This window comes from Mustela nigripes, chromosome 16 (assembly GCF_022355385.1).
Source record: "Mustela nigripes isolate SB6536 chromosome 16, MUSNIG.SB6536, whole genome shotgun sequence".
Taxonomy (NCBI): domain Eukaryota; kingdom Metazoa; phylum Chordata; class Mammalia; order Carnivora; family Mustelidae; genus Mustela; species Mustela nigripes.
The window spans coordinates 10,343,667-10,362,264 of record NC_081572.1 but is presented as its reverse complement, the minus strand read 5'-3'; positions in this window follow the sequence as shown (position 1 = coordinate 10,362,264).

Below are 18,598 nucleotides of genomic sequence, written 5' to 3'. Positions count from 1 at the left end.
CTATTGTCTTAGATAGGGCATATATAGAACATTTTCTTCATAGCAGAAAATTCTGTTGGACAGTGCTGCTCTAGCCTTTGCAAATGTACATGGTTCCAAGGTGGGCTTTATTCTTTATTCAAAGAAGGGACTTTTAACTCAGTCTGGAATGGTTAGAAAAAGCTTCACAAGAGAAAATGGCAACTGAGATGACTCTGGAAAAAAACATTCAGGATGAGCCAAATCGATGGGAACCTGGGTGGCTCAGTTGGTTGAGCATCCGACTCTTGGTTTCAACTCAGGTCATGACATCAGAGTTGTGAGATCGAGCCCCGCATGGGGGTCTGCTGAGCATGGAGTCTGCTCAAGAGATTCTCTCTGCCCATCCTCTCTCCATTTCTTAAAAAAAAAAAAAAAAAAAAGAAAAAAGAAAGAAAAAAAAAAAAGAAAGAAAAGGGAAAAAAACCAAAAAAACCAAAAACAAAAAAAATGAACCAAGTAGATAAATAGCAGGAGGAAGAAGATAGGAAAAGGTAAAATGTGTTCCGGGCTGAGAAAACCAAACAGCTTTGTGGAATTTTAATAAATGTTTTATAGTTCTAAAGGGTAAGTTGTGTGAGAGAGCATGGTGGGGGATATGATGGAAGAGAAGAAACGGTGAGATGATAAAGGACCTTTAAGATTACTATAAGTGGTTTGGATTATCATCTTGGACATGGAGGGCAGCCATTGCTGAATTCTCTATAGGGATAAAAGAGGGATGACTTGGTTAAATTTGGACTTCACATAAATGACTCTAGCCAGTGTGTGAGAATGAAGATAAGAGAGGGTATTTTGAGAGAGAGTAGAGAAGAAGGTCCACTGAAAAAGTGACTGCATTTTAAGAGAAACAATGTGTTCCTGAAATAAAGCATTGACAATTGCTCTAGAGAGGAATGTACTGATAGCAACAATTGGTAGGGTGTTAGGTAGTGCTGACTCTTAATTATGGAAGGTAGAGAAGAGAGAGAAATCTGTAGCAACTCTTGAGATTCTGGTTTATACAACTCTATGGAATATGAAGTCAATACCAAGATCCTAAAAGAGGAAGATAGGTTTGAGAAAGACTGATGAATGATTCATTGTGTCTTGAACAAGTTGGGTTCAGATATGCTGTGACTTCAGTTGGAGATGTCAACAAGACAAAAATACAGGGTCTGGAGTGTGAGTGAAAGAACAGGTCAGTGATGTAAATGTGGGATTATAAGTATTGATGTTGGTTGAATGATGCTCTCCCTGAGGGAGCACATAGACGGAGAGGTATGGGACTTTGAGGAACAGCAACATTAAGGAAATTAGCAGAGAAGTATGAGCTAGACATTGAGAAGAGATTTCCAGCAAAGTAGCAGTTAAATGTGTGTTAACAGTGTTACCAAATTCACAGAAGTAGAGAATTTGTAGAGGAAGGAAGTGGTCAGCAGTGTAAGATGCCACAGATAAATTTAGTAAAGAGAATTTCATTCACATAACTTCAGTGTCTCATGTCTAGAGACTAAGTTCAAATGCTAGGCAGAAAGACTTGGGTTCAAGTCTTTTATTAGATCTTTAACCAGGGATATTGAAAGTGTCCCTAAATCCAATGTAAATAGGGCATCAATTTTCTAACTCCACTTTTCCTGAAGCATTAATATATTGTGTCCATAATCCTTAGTTTTGGGTCTTTTTATGCATATGGTCCTAAGTATTTTGCATTTGTATGGATTCTTTCCCCTTCAATAGACTTGATGTTTTTTGGGGGCTGTAGCCATATGTGATTTGTTTTTTTTTTTTTTTTCCTTGTAAAGATCCCTATCCCAATATTCAGTAAAAAGATTTCACATTGTAGGAGCTCTATGTAAGAAGATTTGAGACTTTGTTTAAAAAAAAAAAATCAAAGGAATTACTGCAAATTCTCCATAAACAATTTTGAGGGCTCATTACCATGGGTAATCAATGTAGGAACATTTATCCCAAGCATCCCCATCCTCAGTGACCCTGAGAAATGAGTCATAGAGAGCATGAAAGATACCTATTTTTCAAACTTGCACCTGGCCAAGATGAAGGTTTGCCTACTTAGTTATTCCAAATTGTAGTAGTAAAGAGAAGAATGACCTGACTTTTGTACTCAAGATGATAAGCAGGGACTGTCAGAACATGCTTGTGTAATTTGTAATCACAATAACAAAAACCTTACAATTTAGTACATACCTGTTCTGTCATTTCTTCACCAGATAACGGGAGCCTAGGCATTGCGCTAAACTATTAAGTGCTTTATAGCATTTACGTTTTAAGTGCTATTAACTCCATTATATATGGAAGAGGCAGAGATAGAAAGGCTAAAAGCATCCTGATCCTATTCGTGTTATTAGTTTTAAGGGAGGGCCCAGGCTCTGAGTCCCGGTCCCCTGACCCTAAGGCTCCTGTGGGTGTGAGCCCAATGCTACATGATTTCATTTACTCTTCATGACAGTCCAGGAAGGTAAGAATCATCGGTATCCCTTTGCAAATGATGATTCAAGGCTCTGATAAACTAAATAAATTGTTCAAGATCACACTGCCCATAAAAAGTTAAGCTGACTTTCCAATTTAGTTTGTTGATGGAAGGCTCTTTATCTTTGCACTGTGCTTTCCTGGTTTCTAGTGCTCTATGTTCATGAACTGTCATATATTTCACTGGTAATAAGGAAAATTAGAGAACTCCAAGGCTGGCCAGGCCCCAGGAGATGATGTCATCCTTTTCCTTGGTGCCTTACAAGACTAGAGCTCTCCCTGCTCGGTCTCAAGCTAAAGAACAAGGTGTTTTTTAGAAATAACATTGGCATCATTATAATAGTATTATATGTTCATTGACACAAAGATGTGAAATATGCAAACAATGAAAATTATCCCCAATTTTATTTACTAATATTCTTTGTAAAATGGAAATATATACTCATTTATTTATAGCCTTTCACTTATAAAATAATATTTCCCATGTCTTTAAATATTTCTCTGTAATAGGATTTTCCCTTACATTTTGAATAATGCTCCAATAGGATTGTGTACTAGAAGATGACCATATCATAGTTCGTTGAAACAATTTAGGTCATTGTCATTGAGGTTAACATCCTTGGTTAACGCCTCTGGTGATTACCTTATGACAACCTCCTAATGAACTAAATTTCTGGTCGGGGGTAATAACATTTTAACATTTTAAGTTCTTTGCTATCCAGTGGTATATATTAACATGTGGCGGAATGTACATTCTATTGCCTTTCGGAAAATTGATTCCAATTGGCTCCTCCAATAGACTCTGAATGTGTCAATTTTCTCTACTCTTACCAATTAATGGATGGAAAATGGTGCTGCTTTGTGTTTTGAATGGAATTTTTGGTTACAACCATAGTAGACTGAATCCTGCCCTCCTTACCAATTCCATTGTCCTAACCCTCCCAAACCTTCTGAATATGTCACCTTATGTAGCAAAGAGTGGGCCAAATGTAATTCAAAAATCCTTATGGGGGAGGCAGGAGGGTCAGAACAGTAGGAAGACAATGTGCAGATGGAAGCAGAAATCAGAGGAGAGAAGAGGCTATGATGGTGGTTTCCAAGATGGAGGACAGGGGCCATGAGGCAAGAAAGGTGGGAGGCCTCTGGAAGCTGGAGAAGACAAAGACAGGAATCCCATAGAGCCTCCAGAAGGAACACATTCCTGTGGACTGTTTTTAGATTTCTGACCTCTAGAACTTCCAGAGAAGACAATAAATTTATGCTGTTTTAGATCACTAAGCAACTTGTTTTAGTAACAATAGGAAACTAATAAAACAACAGTATTTTTTCATATTTTTTTCCTGATTTTTTATGTTTTATTTTTCCTTGGCCCTTAACGTATTTTTTATTTTGATGATTTTGGCTTTTTTCTTCTAAGATTTTTTTTTTTAAAGGCTGTTTTTAAGGGTACCGGGGTGATGCAGTCAGTTGAGCATCTGACTCTTTGGTTCTGCTCAGGTCATAATGTCACGGTCGTGGGATTGGCCCCGTATTAGTCTCCCCGTGGAGTCTGCTTGACATTCTCTCTCCCTCTCCCTCTGCCCCTCCCCCTGAGTGTGCACATGTACTTTATCTCTAAAATAAATAAAACCTTTGGAAAAAAGTAAAGGCTGTTTTTATAGTAAGGCTATTAATTACCCTTTTGTCATGTGTTGTCAATGTTTTCTTTAAGTACCCTACAATTTCCTTTTGTTTTTTTGGTTTTTTTCCCCATAAGATATAGTAGTGAAGATGCTGAACTGTAGTGTCAGGAAAGCCTGAACTGGAATTTCAGCTCTGATTTTGTGCCTGTTGTCTTATCTCCCTGAGCCTAAACATTCCTATCAGTAAATTGGGAAGATCATTGTAATGATTAAATGAGATAATGCACATAAAGAATTACCATCATGTCTTATAGCTAACAAGTGAGCAACACATATTCAATGTTCATCTTCTTATTATTATATTATCATTGTCTGACATGGTTTCTTCTTTTGCTAAGTACTTGAGGTAGGAGATTTTGCATTTTACCTTTAGTCTATTCAGTGTCTCCAAATTTTTTTAAAGATTTTATTTATTTATTTGACAGACAGAGATCACAAGTAGGCAGAGAGGCAGGCTGGGCGGGGGGTGGGGGGGTGGGAAGCAGGCTCCCCACGGAGCGGAGAGGCCAATGTGGGGCTTGATCCCAGAACCCTGAGATCATGACCTGAGCTGAAGGCAGAGGTTTAACCCACTGAGCCACTCAGGTGCCCCTCCAAATTTTATGTAATACATAACTTGTCATTTTTCAGTCTGTGTTAACTTATTCCCAGGACCAATTATGGCCATCTTCTCATGTCTCAGATATTGGAGAAGAACAGCTGGTCTCTCCCACTTCCTTCTGGCCCATGGCGAATTTGACGACTAGTCATGATAGCCCACTAGGAAGGCCGGTGGCTGGTGAATGCCTTGCTCTTCGGCTCCTGGAGTGGTGGATGGGAAGGAGAAGGCAAGAAGACTTTTCCCATCATCCTTCCCACTGAGTCTGCAGATGATCATCTCTGTTTCCATCTGAGTAATGGCAGGTGGTGAAACCACCAATAAGTTCCAGGCTTATCTAACAGCTGGCTCAAAGGTGATACATATATTAAAAAAAAAAAATGAGCTGCAATCCAGGCTCATTTACTCTACTTTGCAAAGTAAAACTTCCTAGAACTCAAACATCTGTTAAAAGAACGTGGAATTCTAGGCGATCTATATCCAGGAGCAATTTGTACAACCTGCCAGTGCTTAGTGTTCTCATGATTTTTCAAATGACTTTGCTTTTGGAGGTGGTGGGGTGGGTATAAATGAGCAGAAATGCCTTTTAAGAATATTCCAAGTACACTGGGTTTTTTTTTTTTTTCTTTCTTCTCTTTGATTTTAGATCAACATCTTTGGCAGCATTTAGAAGCTGGTTTTCTTTTATTTTTTTAAGAAGGGAAGAATTTCAGTCCAAAGTGTTTTAATCTCCTCTCAGCAGAATTCTGAGGTCATCATTACAGAAAATGGTGATTTGGTTCATAATGTAGCAGGGCATTTTGTTCAAAGATCTGTCAGTATTTTTTTTTATGTGAGAACTGCTTTATTATTATTATTATTATTTTAATTTTTTCAATTTATTTATTTTCAGAAAAACAGTATTCATTATTTTTTCACCACACCCAGTGCTCCATGCAATCCGTGCCCTCTATAATACCCACCACCTGGTACCCCAACCTCCCACACCCCTGCCACTTCAAACCCCTCAGATTGTTTTTCAGAGTCCATAGTCTCTCATGATTCACCTCTCCTTCCAATTTACCCCAACTCCCTTCTCCTCTCTAACACCCCTTGTCCTCCATGATATTTGTTATGCTCCACAAATAAGTGAAACCATATGATAATTGACTCTCTCTGCTTGACTTATTTCACTCAGCATAATCTCTTCCAGTCCCATCCATGTTGCTACAAAAGTTGGGTATTCATCCTTTCTGATGGAGGCATAATACTCCATAGTGTATATGGACCACATCTTCCTTATCCATTCGTCCGTTGAAGGACATCTTGGTTCTTTCCATAGTTTGGCGACCCTGGCCATTGCTGCTATAAACATTGGGGTACAGATGGCCCTTCTTTTCACGACATCTGTATCTTTGGGGTAAATACCCTGGAGTGCAATTGCAGGGTCATAGGGAAGTTCTATTTTTAATTTCTTGAGGAATCTCCACACTGTTCTCCAAAGAGGCTGCACCAACTTGCATTCCCACCAACAGTGTAAGAGGGTTCCCCTTTCTCCACATCCCTTCTAACACATGTTATTTCCTGTCTTGTTAATTTTGGCCATTCTAACTGGTGTAAGGTGATATCTCAAGGTGGTTTCAATTTGAATCTCCCTGAGGGCCAATGATGACGAACACCTTTTCATGTGTCTGATAGCCATTTGCATGTCTCGATGGGAGAAGTGTCTGTCCATATCCTCCTCCCATTCTTCGATATGTTTGCCTGTTTCGTGTGTGCTGAGCTTGAGGAGTTCAATATAGATCCTGGACATCAACCTTTTGTCTGTACTGTCATTTGCAAACATCTTCTCCCATTCCGTGGGTTGCCTCCTTGTTCTTTTGACTGTTTCCTTTGCTGTGCAGAAGCCTCTGATCTTGATGAAGTCCCAAAAGTTTACTTTCGCCTTTGTTTCCTTTGCCTTTGGAGACATATCCCGAAAGAAGTTGCTGTGGCTAATATCGAAGAGATTACTGCCTATGTTCTCCTCTAGGATTCTGATGGATTCCTGTCTCACGTTGAGGTCTTTCATCCATTTTGAGTTTATCTTTGTGTACGGTGCAAGAGAATGGTCGAGTTTCATTCTTCTACATATAGCTGTCCAGTTTTCCCAGCACCATTTATTGAAGAGACTGTCCCTTTTCCACTGTATATTTTTTCCTGTTTTGTCGAAGATCAATTATTTTTTAAAGATTTTTATTTATTTGACAGACAGATCACAAGTAGGCAGAGAGGCAGGCAGAGAGAGAGAAAGGAGGAGGAGGCAGGTTCCCTGCTGAGCAGAGAGCTCAATGTGAGGCTCTATCCCAGGACCCTGGGATCATGACCTGAGCCCAAGGCAGAGGCTTTAACCTCTGAGCCACGCAGGTACCCTTATTATTATTATTTTTTAAAGATTTTATTTATTTATTTGACAGAGAGAGATCACAAGTGGGCAGAGAGGCAGGCAGAGAAAGAGAGGGAAGCAGGCTCCCCGCTGAACAGAGAGTCTGATGCGGGACTCAGTCCCAGGACCCCTGAGATCATGACTCGAGCCAAAGACAGAGGCTTAACCCACTGAGCCATCCAGGTGTCCCAAGTACTTTTTTGTTTTGATTATTTTTTGTTTTGACTTATTTGCCCTAGGATATGAGGGATGTCAGTGTTCCTCTGTCTCATTGTTTCCAAAAACAAATAAACAACCCAGAGCATCATAAATGAGTTCCCCTGTACTTCTTTTTCCTTTGATTTGAAACGACAGTTATGGCATGTGTGAGTGTCATATCAATATTTAGAACAGCTGTTGCATGTCTAATGCCCTAGAAGTCGTGAGTAGAAGAGAGAAAAGACAGTAGGATTATTCTTCATCCTTACCAGGTTAGGGATATTGTATATGTAACACCTGACAGCAACCCTGAGCATGTATACCCTCTTGTTTCTTCTGGAACACCTTCTTTGTTCATTTGTTTAGAACATGCTTGGAAACCCATCTATGGAACTAGCATATCATTCTGCTGGAATGATTTTCATTTGCCCAGAACCCCAAATGACTGCAACGTTCTTCCTTCTCCTCCTGCTCCTGGTGGAAATACCCATTCCCCCAAAGATGCTTTTCCCTCCCGTGTCATCTCCTTTTCTCCCAAAAGTGCAGCCTTCTCAATTAAAACACATCTGAACCTGCACACTTGCAAGTCTTTTTCCTTTGAAAGCTTCAGTGTCAGAATTCTGATTCCTTAGGTGTCAGACCTGTTCTCTGTATTTTCCCCACTCAGGATGGGTCCTTCTCTTTCTGTGGGTGATGTTATTTGGTTTCTCCTACTACTGGGGACCCATCACGATTGCCTCTTTGTCATCTGATTCTTTGCTGTGAAGTAGGCTCTGGATCTTTCATGAGATCAAATACAAGTAATACAAGTAATACAAATACAAATGTGGTTTCAGTGTGTATTTACCTACTTGTACAAAAACCAGAGTCTGTAGTATTTGGGGTTTTCCAGTTTTGCAAGAGGTGTGGCCTATGGAAGGTTTTACTTGCTCTGCTTGTCGATGTATATGGTGTTTGGTGGATGTATGGACACTTTGGAGTGTTACCCTAAGGTATAGCTTTACTAAATAAAAGAAAACAGTGTCTCCCCTTTTGCTAGTCTTACACTAGAACACTGTACTATGCCCTTCTTGCAGATTTACAAAGGATCCTTATCTGAACTCTATCCTGAGGTTTTAATCCAACAAGCTGGTTGATAAATCTGAGATGACCTGCTCATACATTCACTTGTAAGAAGATAGACAAATCATTCCTTAAGATGTGGCATTCCTTTCCCTCAGTCCCCAAAACAACTTCAGCGGAACTACTTGAAAGCATCTTGAAAGTAAGGTTTCCAAGATCCTATAACCAATAATACCCTTAGACCCAGGCAAAGGGGCTCTTCTGGGCTCTGTATTCTAGAGGGCCATATAATACACACATACACACACACACACACACACAGAGTAGATTTAATAATGAACACACAGGCTTCTTTGTCATTTGAGTCTAGCACTTGGTGTTGGCACAGTGTTACCAATAACCCTTAACATCTGCTCTTGGGACCAATATTGTTCAAGTCCCAGAGAAAAGCTCCCCCATATTTCTTACCATATGTCCTCAAGACAAAAGAATGTGTATCCAGATGCCATGAAGTTTTGCAAATCGTACGTCTGCTGACAGCAGAGATGGATATTGCTTCTTAGGGAAAATTGAGGCCATAGAACAGTTTAATTTAGAGGAATGACCAATTAGCTTGTCAAATAATTTGATAGGCTATTATATAGTAAGAATGGGACAGATTCTTGTATAACAAAGTATTATTTTCTAATAGGACCAAACACTTGTTTTCTTGCTTCTCTTCACATTCTCCTTGGTGATTCACAAGCTGAGGAATATCTCACGATATTGAACCATCCATATTACTCTCACATTTGTATACGTGTATGTCACATGTGCGATATGGGATACTGATTCTTTATAATGCCAACTGGATAGATCTTAGAATTGCTAACAGCTTTGTTTTTGCAAAAGTGTTTTAAGATTTGTGTTTTCTTTTTACCTTTTAAAAAAAAGATTGATTGATTGATTGATTTAATTTGGGCAGGACGGGGAAGGGCAGAGGGAGAGGGAGGGAGTCCCAGACAGACTCTGTGCTGAACACAGATCCCGATGCCATTGGGGCTCCATCTCATGGTCTCGAAATCATGATCCAAGCTGAAGCCAAGAGTTGTATGCTTAACCGACTGTACCACCCAGGTGCCCCTCTTTTTACATCTTAACAGATAATCTTGAATCATTAGAAGGAAAATAACTTCTTGGACAACAATTCACTTTTTAATATTTCACACTTAATTTTTAAATGAAAATACACCCAAATTTGTATATTTTGAATACAATTACATCCTGTATTCTAATTTTTTAATCTCTACCCTTCGAATATTGCAAATTTTGTGAGAGTCGTTATTATAACAGCATAATTAAGGAACTTGCTGAAATAAAGGCAGGTCTTCCTATAACCTGTCTTGGTAAATTATTTTAGAGATCTCTTATTCTTTATTCAAAAAATTTTCCTTACATTAAATGGAAGTTTTTTTCTTACTTTATCTTGAGCTATTTCTTCTTATATTTATGAATACACAGATACATATTTATGTACATATAGTGAGCATTACCATACATATTTTATAAAATGTATCTTACTAACGTCATCTTTGAAAGGGCAAATTTGTGAATTAATGTTGATGTTCTCACATTTTTAAAAAAATAATTTATTTATTTGAGGGAGAGAGCGAGCGAGCATGTGCATGGGCAGGGGAGGAGGGGCAGAGGGGGAGGGAAAAGCAGACTCTCCACTGAGCAGGGAGCCCATCACAGGCCTTGATCCCAGGACCCTGGCATCATTACCTGAGCCAAAGGCAGACACTCAACCGACGGAGCCACCCAGGCGCCCCTGGTGATCTCACCTTTTTGTGATGAATTTCTTGGGTCTTATCTCCCTACCACATATAAAAGTATTTCTCTGTTTTTGAGAGGCAAATGTGGGTTCCATGTTGTTACTATTTTTTTATTATTATATTATGTTAGTCACCATATAGTATACATCATTAATTTTTGATGTAGTGGTCCATGATTCATTGTTTGCATATAACACTCCGTGTTATTATTAGACTGTCATCCCAAACCTCTATATCTGGGAAAGGCATTTAACAGAAATACACTGGAAATACATTTTACAAGTTGATTCAGTATTCATGTCCCTGCAGTGATCTAAACTTGAAGTTTACTTGACTTACGTGCTACTAAGGATTGTGTGGAGTGCACGTTAGCTTCTCTGGGTTGGAGGTTTCTGCCTCTGTCCCTGAAGGACTCCATCATTCTGGCGGGAGGCTTAGCTGCTCATCTATAAAATATAGAGCTACTGATTGCAATCTACTACCTACCTCACAGACATGCTGTAATGTTTTTATGAAAAGTACTTTGAGCTCTTTGGGGGGGGTGGGGAAGGATCCTCTCTATAAACAAAGAATTGTTACCAAAATGTTCTTTTCATTAGTTCTTTGGATCATCTTATGAGAGTCCCAGTCCACCTAATGGACGGGGATTTATAGATAGCCATTTGTAAAAGCACATCCAAGCACACTCAAGCATTAAACAAACACAGATGCGCAAATGAGATTATGAAATTGCCCGACAACAGCACAGCCTGTACCTGGGAGTTGATAGGAGGGGCTGGTTTTTCATAGCTCTAATTATTCTCACTCTCTACCATATATTTGAGACTAACTGCCTGAGCGGGCCAGCATCAGAATTGCAGTCCTTTTATTAAACTCGTAATAGTCCTCCAAGGGCAAGGCAAAATTAGGACCAGATCATCTAAAAGTGGGTCTACACAGGCCTTTAGAGTTTTTAGAGATCTTAAGATCTCTTCTGGATTGTTGCAGATACCACGTAGTAACCTTAAGGGACCCACAACTGGTTCCTTGTGAGTCCACCGTATCACCTTTATAGTTTTGCGTAGATTTCCGGCACTGCTCTGGAAACGGGTAAGCTTTTGGAGCGTGTGGGACCTGCCTGGGGTCTTATGTAGACATGCATAGTCACTCCCCAAATGGCAACCCCAAAACACAGACCAGAGGACATTGATCAAAGGTCTTGACTTTTAGGCTTTTATGACTTCCTCCCTTTCTAAGCCCATGAATGATGCAAATGAGAAGAGACTCTAATGATGACAAGAAAACATTGATTTGGATTATCCACACCAGTGGCCTCCTCTCCCACAAATTCACAAACTTGTTGCTCAATCCTCTACTCGACTCTCGCTCACACTGGCCATCTTCTGTTACCATTTGGCAAAGGCTCCCTGCCCTAGATGTTCCTGTCTTGCACAATGGAAATGGTACCCATAAGGTCTCAATCAAATTGTCATGTGAATTATTTTACATTTCACAAGGAAGATAAAAATAAACTAGATTGGGATTGGAAAAACCATTTTATATCATCAACCTCAAGCGGTCTCCATCTGTGGTCATTCCAGCTTGGTTTCATCCACTTTCTAACCTATTGTTGAATCCTCTCCTTGATGGTGACTCAGGCCACCCCTCTATTGCCCAATTCTTGTTACGACTTGGGAGGTTGCTATAGTTGGTTTGTTTTTAATATCTTGCCCAATCTTTCCATTTTTAGTTCCAGACTATTGCTTTTAACCACTTTCAACTATCCCATTCTTTACAGAGTGACACAGTACTGTATACAATCTAGCTCAAATACTTTTTCTGTCTAATTCCAGCATGGCTGTGTCACATCCATGGATGCTACAAGAATGGCAAAGTGGGGAATGGTTATATAACTTCTTTTTATCCCCTTAAGGGCCCAGTGCAAGGGAACTCCCAACTGCCATTGCCTTGGTTTCTCAGAAGAGTCCTATGATCCAGGTGACATTGAATTCCCACGTAGAGGTAGAAGAAGTGGAGAGCCAGAGAGCCAAGGTCATGCAATTAGTAATTGACGCTATTAGTAACTTTAGTATGGGTCTGATTCCAAAATTCATCTCTGCCTTTGTTCACCTATCTCTCCATTAATCTTTTTTTTTTTTTTCCTTCTGATCTGGAAAGGAGCTTCTTTTACGGTACCAACTTCAGCAAAAAGCATAACCAGGTGGCATTCAGATAGAACATGGGGAAAAGTCTTGTGGCAGTCAGTGGCTTGGAAGATTGATATTTGCATATATGATTTTCTTCTCTCATTTGTAGGTGGGTTATATTCCTGGAGGAAGGCAGACCTCTTTTATGATCCTTGAATTTGTTTATGTTCACAGCTTTTATTTTCCCAACCAGATTTCAACTTCTATGAGCATGAGGAAAGCCATATAATTCTTTTATATTCCTTCATAGTGCCCAGGGTAGGGACAGGCATGTCGTAGTTGTTAAATCATCTTTTTGGTTAATTTACTTAAATGGAAAATTTGAAAGGAGCTACCCACAAAGGACTGGACTCAGGGAGCCAATCAACAGAAATGAGGAGGAGGAGAGATCTCTATCATGAGGCAGGGAGCACTCACTCTTCCTGAAGTGTGTGCCTAAAAGAAGGACCCCTCTCTGCTCTGGCAGTCAGAACAGGACCTGATTCCTAATTGAACTTCCAGGCTGATGAGACACAAGGCAAGTGGGGAGGTGATAGACAGACGACATGTACTCTATCTTGCTTCTAGGGAAGCACTCTCACAAGAAAGGTGTGATAGCCATGTGTGGGAGCATCTTTCCTTAGGAGCAAGTGAAATATCCCTGAGAAAGAACAGTCCCAGGAATATTAGGGAGTTCATTAAAAGAAACAAGTCTGCTTTACGCAGAGTTCCAAGAAAAAAGTTTTGAACTTTTGGCTTCAATAAAGGATGTGAATATAGTCAGAGAACATTTCGCATGGGCCGTGTTACTATTTAAAGCTTCTATAGACTCTTATTTAATTATCATGTATTCCTTGCTTCATGGTTCTTTATATCAAATATGCATTTCAGCATTTGAGTCAGTCATGAATGGTTCCTCGCTTGGTGAGAAGTACTCCACTGCTAGTATGGACCAGAGGAGCTCTTACTCAGACTCAACTGCAATTCTTAGCTTCATAAACTGCTGTCTCTATGGGCAATAGTAGCTATAAATACAATATCAATACAACCAGGGATAGTATTTTTTCTCAGTGAAACTTTGCTGTCAGTCTCAATCACGCGCAGTCCCTGAGTGTGAGGTTGATATGACTATTAACAGATGTATTAATAATATATTAAATAATATGGCTATTACTTTCTTAGAATTATTTCTATTCTGCTGTGGATTTTACTTTAAAGAAAATCAGACTACCATTTTGAATATTTCATTCAACCACAAGAGCCTGGTTTTTACCCGGTATCTTCACACGGTAGGCCCTTACTTAACTTTGAGCAGACTGATACAGTGACCAAGTCTAACAACGACAACAACAACAGAAAGTTGAAAAAGTGAGCAGGAACTCAAAAATAATGCTCCTCTCACCACCTCAAATTGCTTGTTTATTTCATTTATAACATTTACTTTCTCAAGTATATTCATCTAATTCAATGAGCAGCTGCATAGATCATTAGGAGATGGTCAGGAATGCACAAATGTTTGCATTTATTCTTTGTTGTCTCAATTTCATTTTAATGCGATAGAAGGAACACAGGTGTGACCAGTGCTCTTAGAATGGTAGTTCTGGGCTCCCGTTCATTCTCTTTCAAATCATTAAGCGTCATGTAGCTTTAAAGCCAAGTGAATGAAATTGAGGTTCATTAGTCAGAGTTGATGGACTGATTTCCTTCCACTACAACAGGTGACTTCTCAGATATTCCAGATTTTATATTATTGTTTGATGCAAGAGACCTAGACTTTAGTTAAGACTTCCAGTAGAGTGCCTAACTGAAGAAGAGGGAGAGGGGGAAAGAAAGAGACAGCGGGGAGAGGAGAGTATATGGGGAGTGAGAGTCATCTCTCTTTTGGCTTTCAGTGGCCCACCCTTTCTCTTTTGAGTTTCAGACCCATCCAAGGGGCCAAAGGGCAAATACTTTCTCCATTTTACAGATTAAGAACTAGAAACAGGGGCACCTGGGTGGCTCTGTTGGTTGAGATGCCGACTCTTGATTTCAGCTCAGATCTTGATCCCAGAGTGATGAGTTTGATGAGTTTGAGCTCCCAATTGTGTGTGGAGCCTATTTAAAACAAAACAAAACAAAACAAAACAAAACAAAAAAAAACAGAAAAAAGAAAAAAAGAAATAGAAGCAGAATGAATAAAATGAGCCATTTATCCATGTGACTATGAGTATCACCGCTGGGTTTCTTCGTTCCAGAGCTGGTCTTACTTATTTCCTTCCACATAGAGCCAGTCTCCCTCTCTTCCCCTGGCCATCCTGACCCAAGAAGTATTAAAATAAATGTCAGTTCCAATTCTACCCACCCAGCATAACCTATGAGGCTTCCGTATTCTATTTTACATTTTGGGTGACCTAGAATTTCCCCTGCGTTATAGTTTTCCCTACTGCTGTTCCTCTGTTTCTATGCCTCCTGCCATCCTAGGATTTCCTACACATTAGAATATCCTCCTACTCAATCTTGAAACTGTCGTACAGATCCCTTGCCTAAGATGAGACAAAAAATTATGATAAATTTGGATTTAGTCCTTTTCCCACCAAGCTGCTTACTCTGGTTCTCCTGCTTCTCAACTTACCTCCTCTCTTCCCTTCCCTGTCTACTTTCACCTGTCCAGCTTCAGGACACCGTTCTCCTTCTCTCCTGTGGCTACTCCACAGCCCTGGCTTACGACATCCAATGTGTTCATCACACACACTGATCTTGGCAGCAGGACAAAACCAGAACAGACATTCAGCATTCTTATTCTCCTTACCCCAAGAGAAGATCACTGTTAGTAAGGTTGGCAACAGCAAGAACAAACATGATTTGTTTCTATATTAGGTCAACGTGTATGGGAAGACAGTACCTAGCAGGCAGCATGTTATATATGAGGCAAACAATGATGAATAATGCTCAAAAAATATAATCACTGAAGCAGAGACATTCCTCTAAGAATGATTTGAGATGAAATTCAGAGTCGTTATTTATAGACCTAGACACCAAGTACTCAAGGGGAAGGGAATGAGGCAATTTAGAACAAATATTTTTTTTCTAGGAAAGAGGCAAGAAAGGGCATGTGGGGAAGGTCAGCTGAGGCGCTACCATGCAAAGGAAGTCATAGGGGATATGGCTCTAAAGAACTTTGGAAGGGTGGAAACTTGGACGTTCCAGAACGGGGAGGGATCGGTAGAGAGATGCGGTTAGAACTGAAGCTTGGAACGAGCACAGGCAAAGAATGTACTCATGGCGTGTTGGGAAAGATGGATGAAAGAATGAGCGAGATGAAAGGAAGGGAAATTGAGTCATAGTGCCGCGTTCCAAACATTCACTGCTAAGGGGAACTGAGCAAACAGCAGAGCTTGAAATGAACTCATGACTGGGTATACGCTATGAAGAGTGAAACCCCTTCCTTCCAGTTCCTGTTTGAAAATATAAACAACATGCAAATTCAACTAGAAAAATTTTGCCTGTGCCACATTAAGAAACTCTGTTTCCTTTGTTGTTGTGACTCACGTTGGGACTATTCTTACAAGAATGTAATTTGTAGGGATGGGCAGACCTGTTGGGAGAAAAACAAGAACATCTCTGGAATGTTTACCCATTCTTTTGAAAGACTCTCTATTGGTTTTGGTTTGAAGGGGAAAAGGTCTCAGATATCAGAACACCACTGGGGTGAAGTCCATGGAACATTTTGAAATTGGTTTAAGAAGCAACAGGTAATGCTCAATGACTCAAAATGCTTTCTTTCCCTCAAACCTTACCCCAAAGACATCTAAACTCAGAGAAGGGTAAGGGTGAAAGATGGTTTCAATTGGGGAGTGTTGGCACAGAAATAGTAAGAGCAGACAGCTCATGGTTTGTGTTAGCTGCATGGTGGAAAAGGAGATGGTGAAGATGAGGGGTAACCAAAGCTCAGATCACATTGTAGAACCAAACCCTCTGATTCCAGTAAAATGTTTTCATGGCACAGAGTATCTGCTTGAGAGGCTTAGATGTGTAAGTTTGGGGTACTGCCTGAAAATAGAGCTCTCACAAACCTAAAATTGACCTTGACTAATTTGGATTAGACAGATGAGAAAAACAGATAGTGAAGTCTCTGGTTCTAAGTTTACAGACGCCATTAAGACGCTGGTGACCTGTTTTACCCCTTGTTCTGTTTTTGGTTTCTCTTTTCTTTTACCTCCCTCCCTCTTCCTTCTTCCCTTCCTTCCTTCCCTCCAGCCCATCCTCCCACCCCCTTTCTTTCTTCCTTTCTTTTTCCTTTCCTTTCCTTCTCCCTGTCATCTTGGCTTTGGAACATTTAATCTTGACATCCTTTATAAGGGGTGACATTAAAAAGAAGGGAAGAAAGTTTTGGCAAAGTATATTAACATTTCTAACTTGTCTATCTTCTGTCTCTGGGTAGAAAAGTCTGAAGGAATGGAGGTTCTTTAAAAAGAAAAGAAAAATTCAATGGTAGAAGTTGTGTGTGTGTGTGTGTGTGTGAGAGAGAGAGAGAGAATGATTTACCAGAATCCAGCAGACTACTCAGTGGTAGAAGGTGTGTGTATGTGTGTGAAAGAGAGAGGGAGAGAGAGAGAGAGAGAAAGAGAGAGAGAGAGATGATTTACCAGCATCCAGCAGACTCCTAGCAGCTCCGGGAAATACAATGGGTCCATTGGGAGCTGTGAGCTCTGAGCCAAGGGGGTGGAGACAAGCAGATGGTATTTTGAAGAGCATCAAAGCAATACCACTTTATCTGTCTTATTTTGACTTCTGCTTAAGATTTTGTTTCCGAAAGCAGTCACACTTAGCAAAGGAAAACATTATTGGAGGAGATAGTACACAGGCTCTCCTAATTCCTTTGGAGAGCCAACAGTATTCGCATATGCCTAGCCTTTCCTAAATGTTCTCTTTATCTTAGTGAGTAAAGTTAATAAGTAAATTTGTGGTTGCCAGTGCTTTATAGGAGGTTGTTTCTGAAGTGCTAGATTTCCCATTTGTGACACTGTAACTTTAAATAGACTTATGTGGTGTACAAATGATTAACTTTGGAGACTCTCTGGGAAACATGTCAGAGAGACATTGAGTCATCCTCTCAAAGAGATGAAACCAGATAGACAAGAGATCCTAATGACTGTTCAGAATTGACTTGAAATTCATACTGAGGACCATGGACAGAGAACATGGCGGGTGCACATATGAGCCCCAAATCAAGAGTCACAAGAACTAAGTCTGAGATACTGGAATTTCTGCCATAGCAGCTTCTCACATGAGCAATTCTATGATCAGATGACAGCAGGAGACACATATTTAACAATAGTTAAGGATTTTTCTAAGCCTGGCTGGGAAGGCCAGGTGGCATTCAGATAGAACATGGGGAAAAGTCTTGTGGCAGTCAGTGGCTTGGAAGATTGATATCTGCATATATGATTTTCTTCTCTCATTTGTAGGTGGGTTATATTCCTGGAGGAAGGCAGACCTCTTTTATGATCCTTGAATTTGTTTATGTTCACAGCTTTTATTTTCCCAACCAGATTTCAACTTCTATGAGCATGAGGAAGGCCATATAATTCTTTTATATTCCTTCATAGTGCCCAGGGTAGGGACAGGCATGTCATAATTGTTAAATCATCTTTTTGGTTAATTTATTTAAATGGAAAAGTTGGGTAATTGAATTGATGACTCAGTTAATTCACAGTTCTAGAAGGTTAGACTTGTAAATTTGTAAAAGCCTCTCAAATTGTTTTTTATCATGCAATGAAAGTGAATTGCATATTTTTTTTCAGCAGTTTGTTTTGCAATCCGAATTTTTTGGACTTTGCTTTGAAAAAGGTTGAAATGAAAGGCATGGCAATGAATCAGCAAGTTAAGAAGGTTAACAATTAGTCATAACTTTAATAGATGAGACAATTACGCCATCTCTACCTTTTAAAAATAACCATATTTTTAATTAGATTTTAATCATAAAGGTCAGAGGTAGTGTAAGTTTAGAAAATCAGAAACACAGACTGTGTTGGCAAAACGGCTTCATCTCGTATGAGTTAGGTTGGCCAAATAGACTGAAACAGATGGTGAGAGGCTTTTGTTCCTTCAGTGATCAATTGATTGCATGATTTTGATGATCTTTAACGTTTTCAAGACTAGGTCCCAGAACTCGGGTTCATAAGTACTGCTCCCATTTCTTTGTGTCT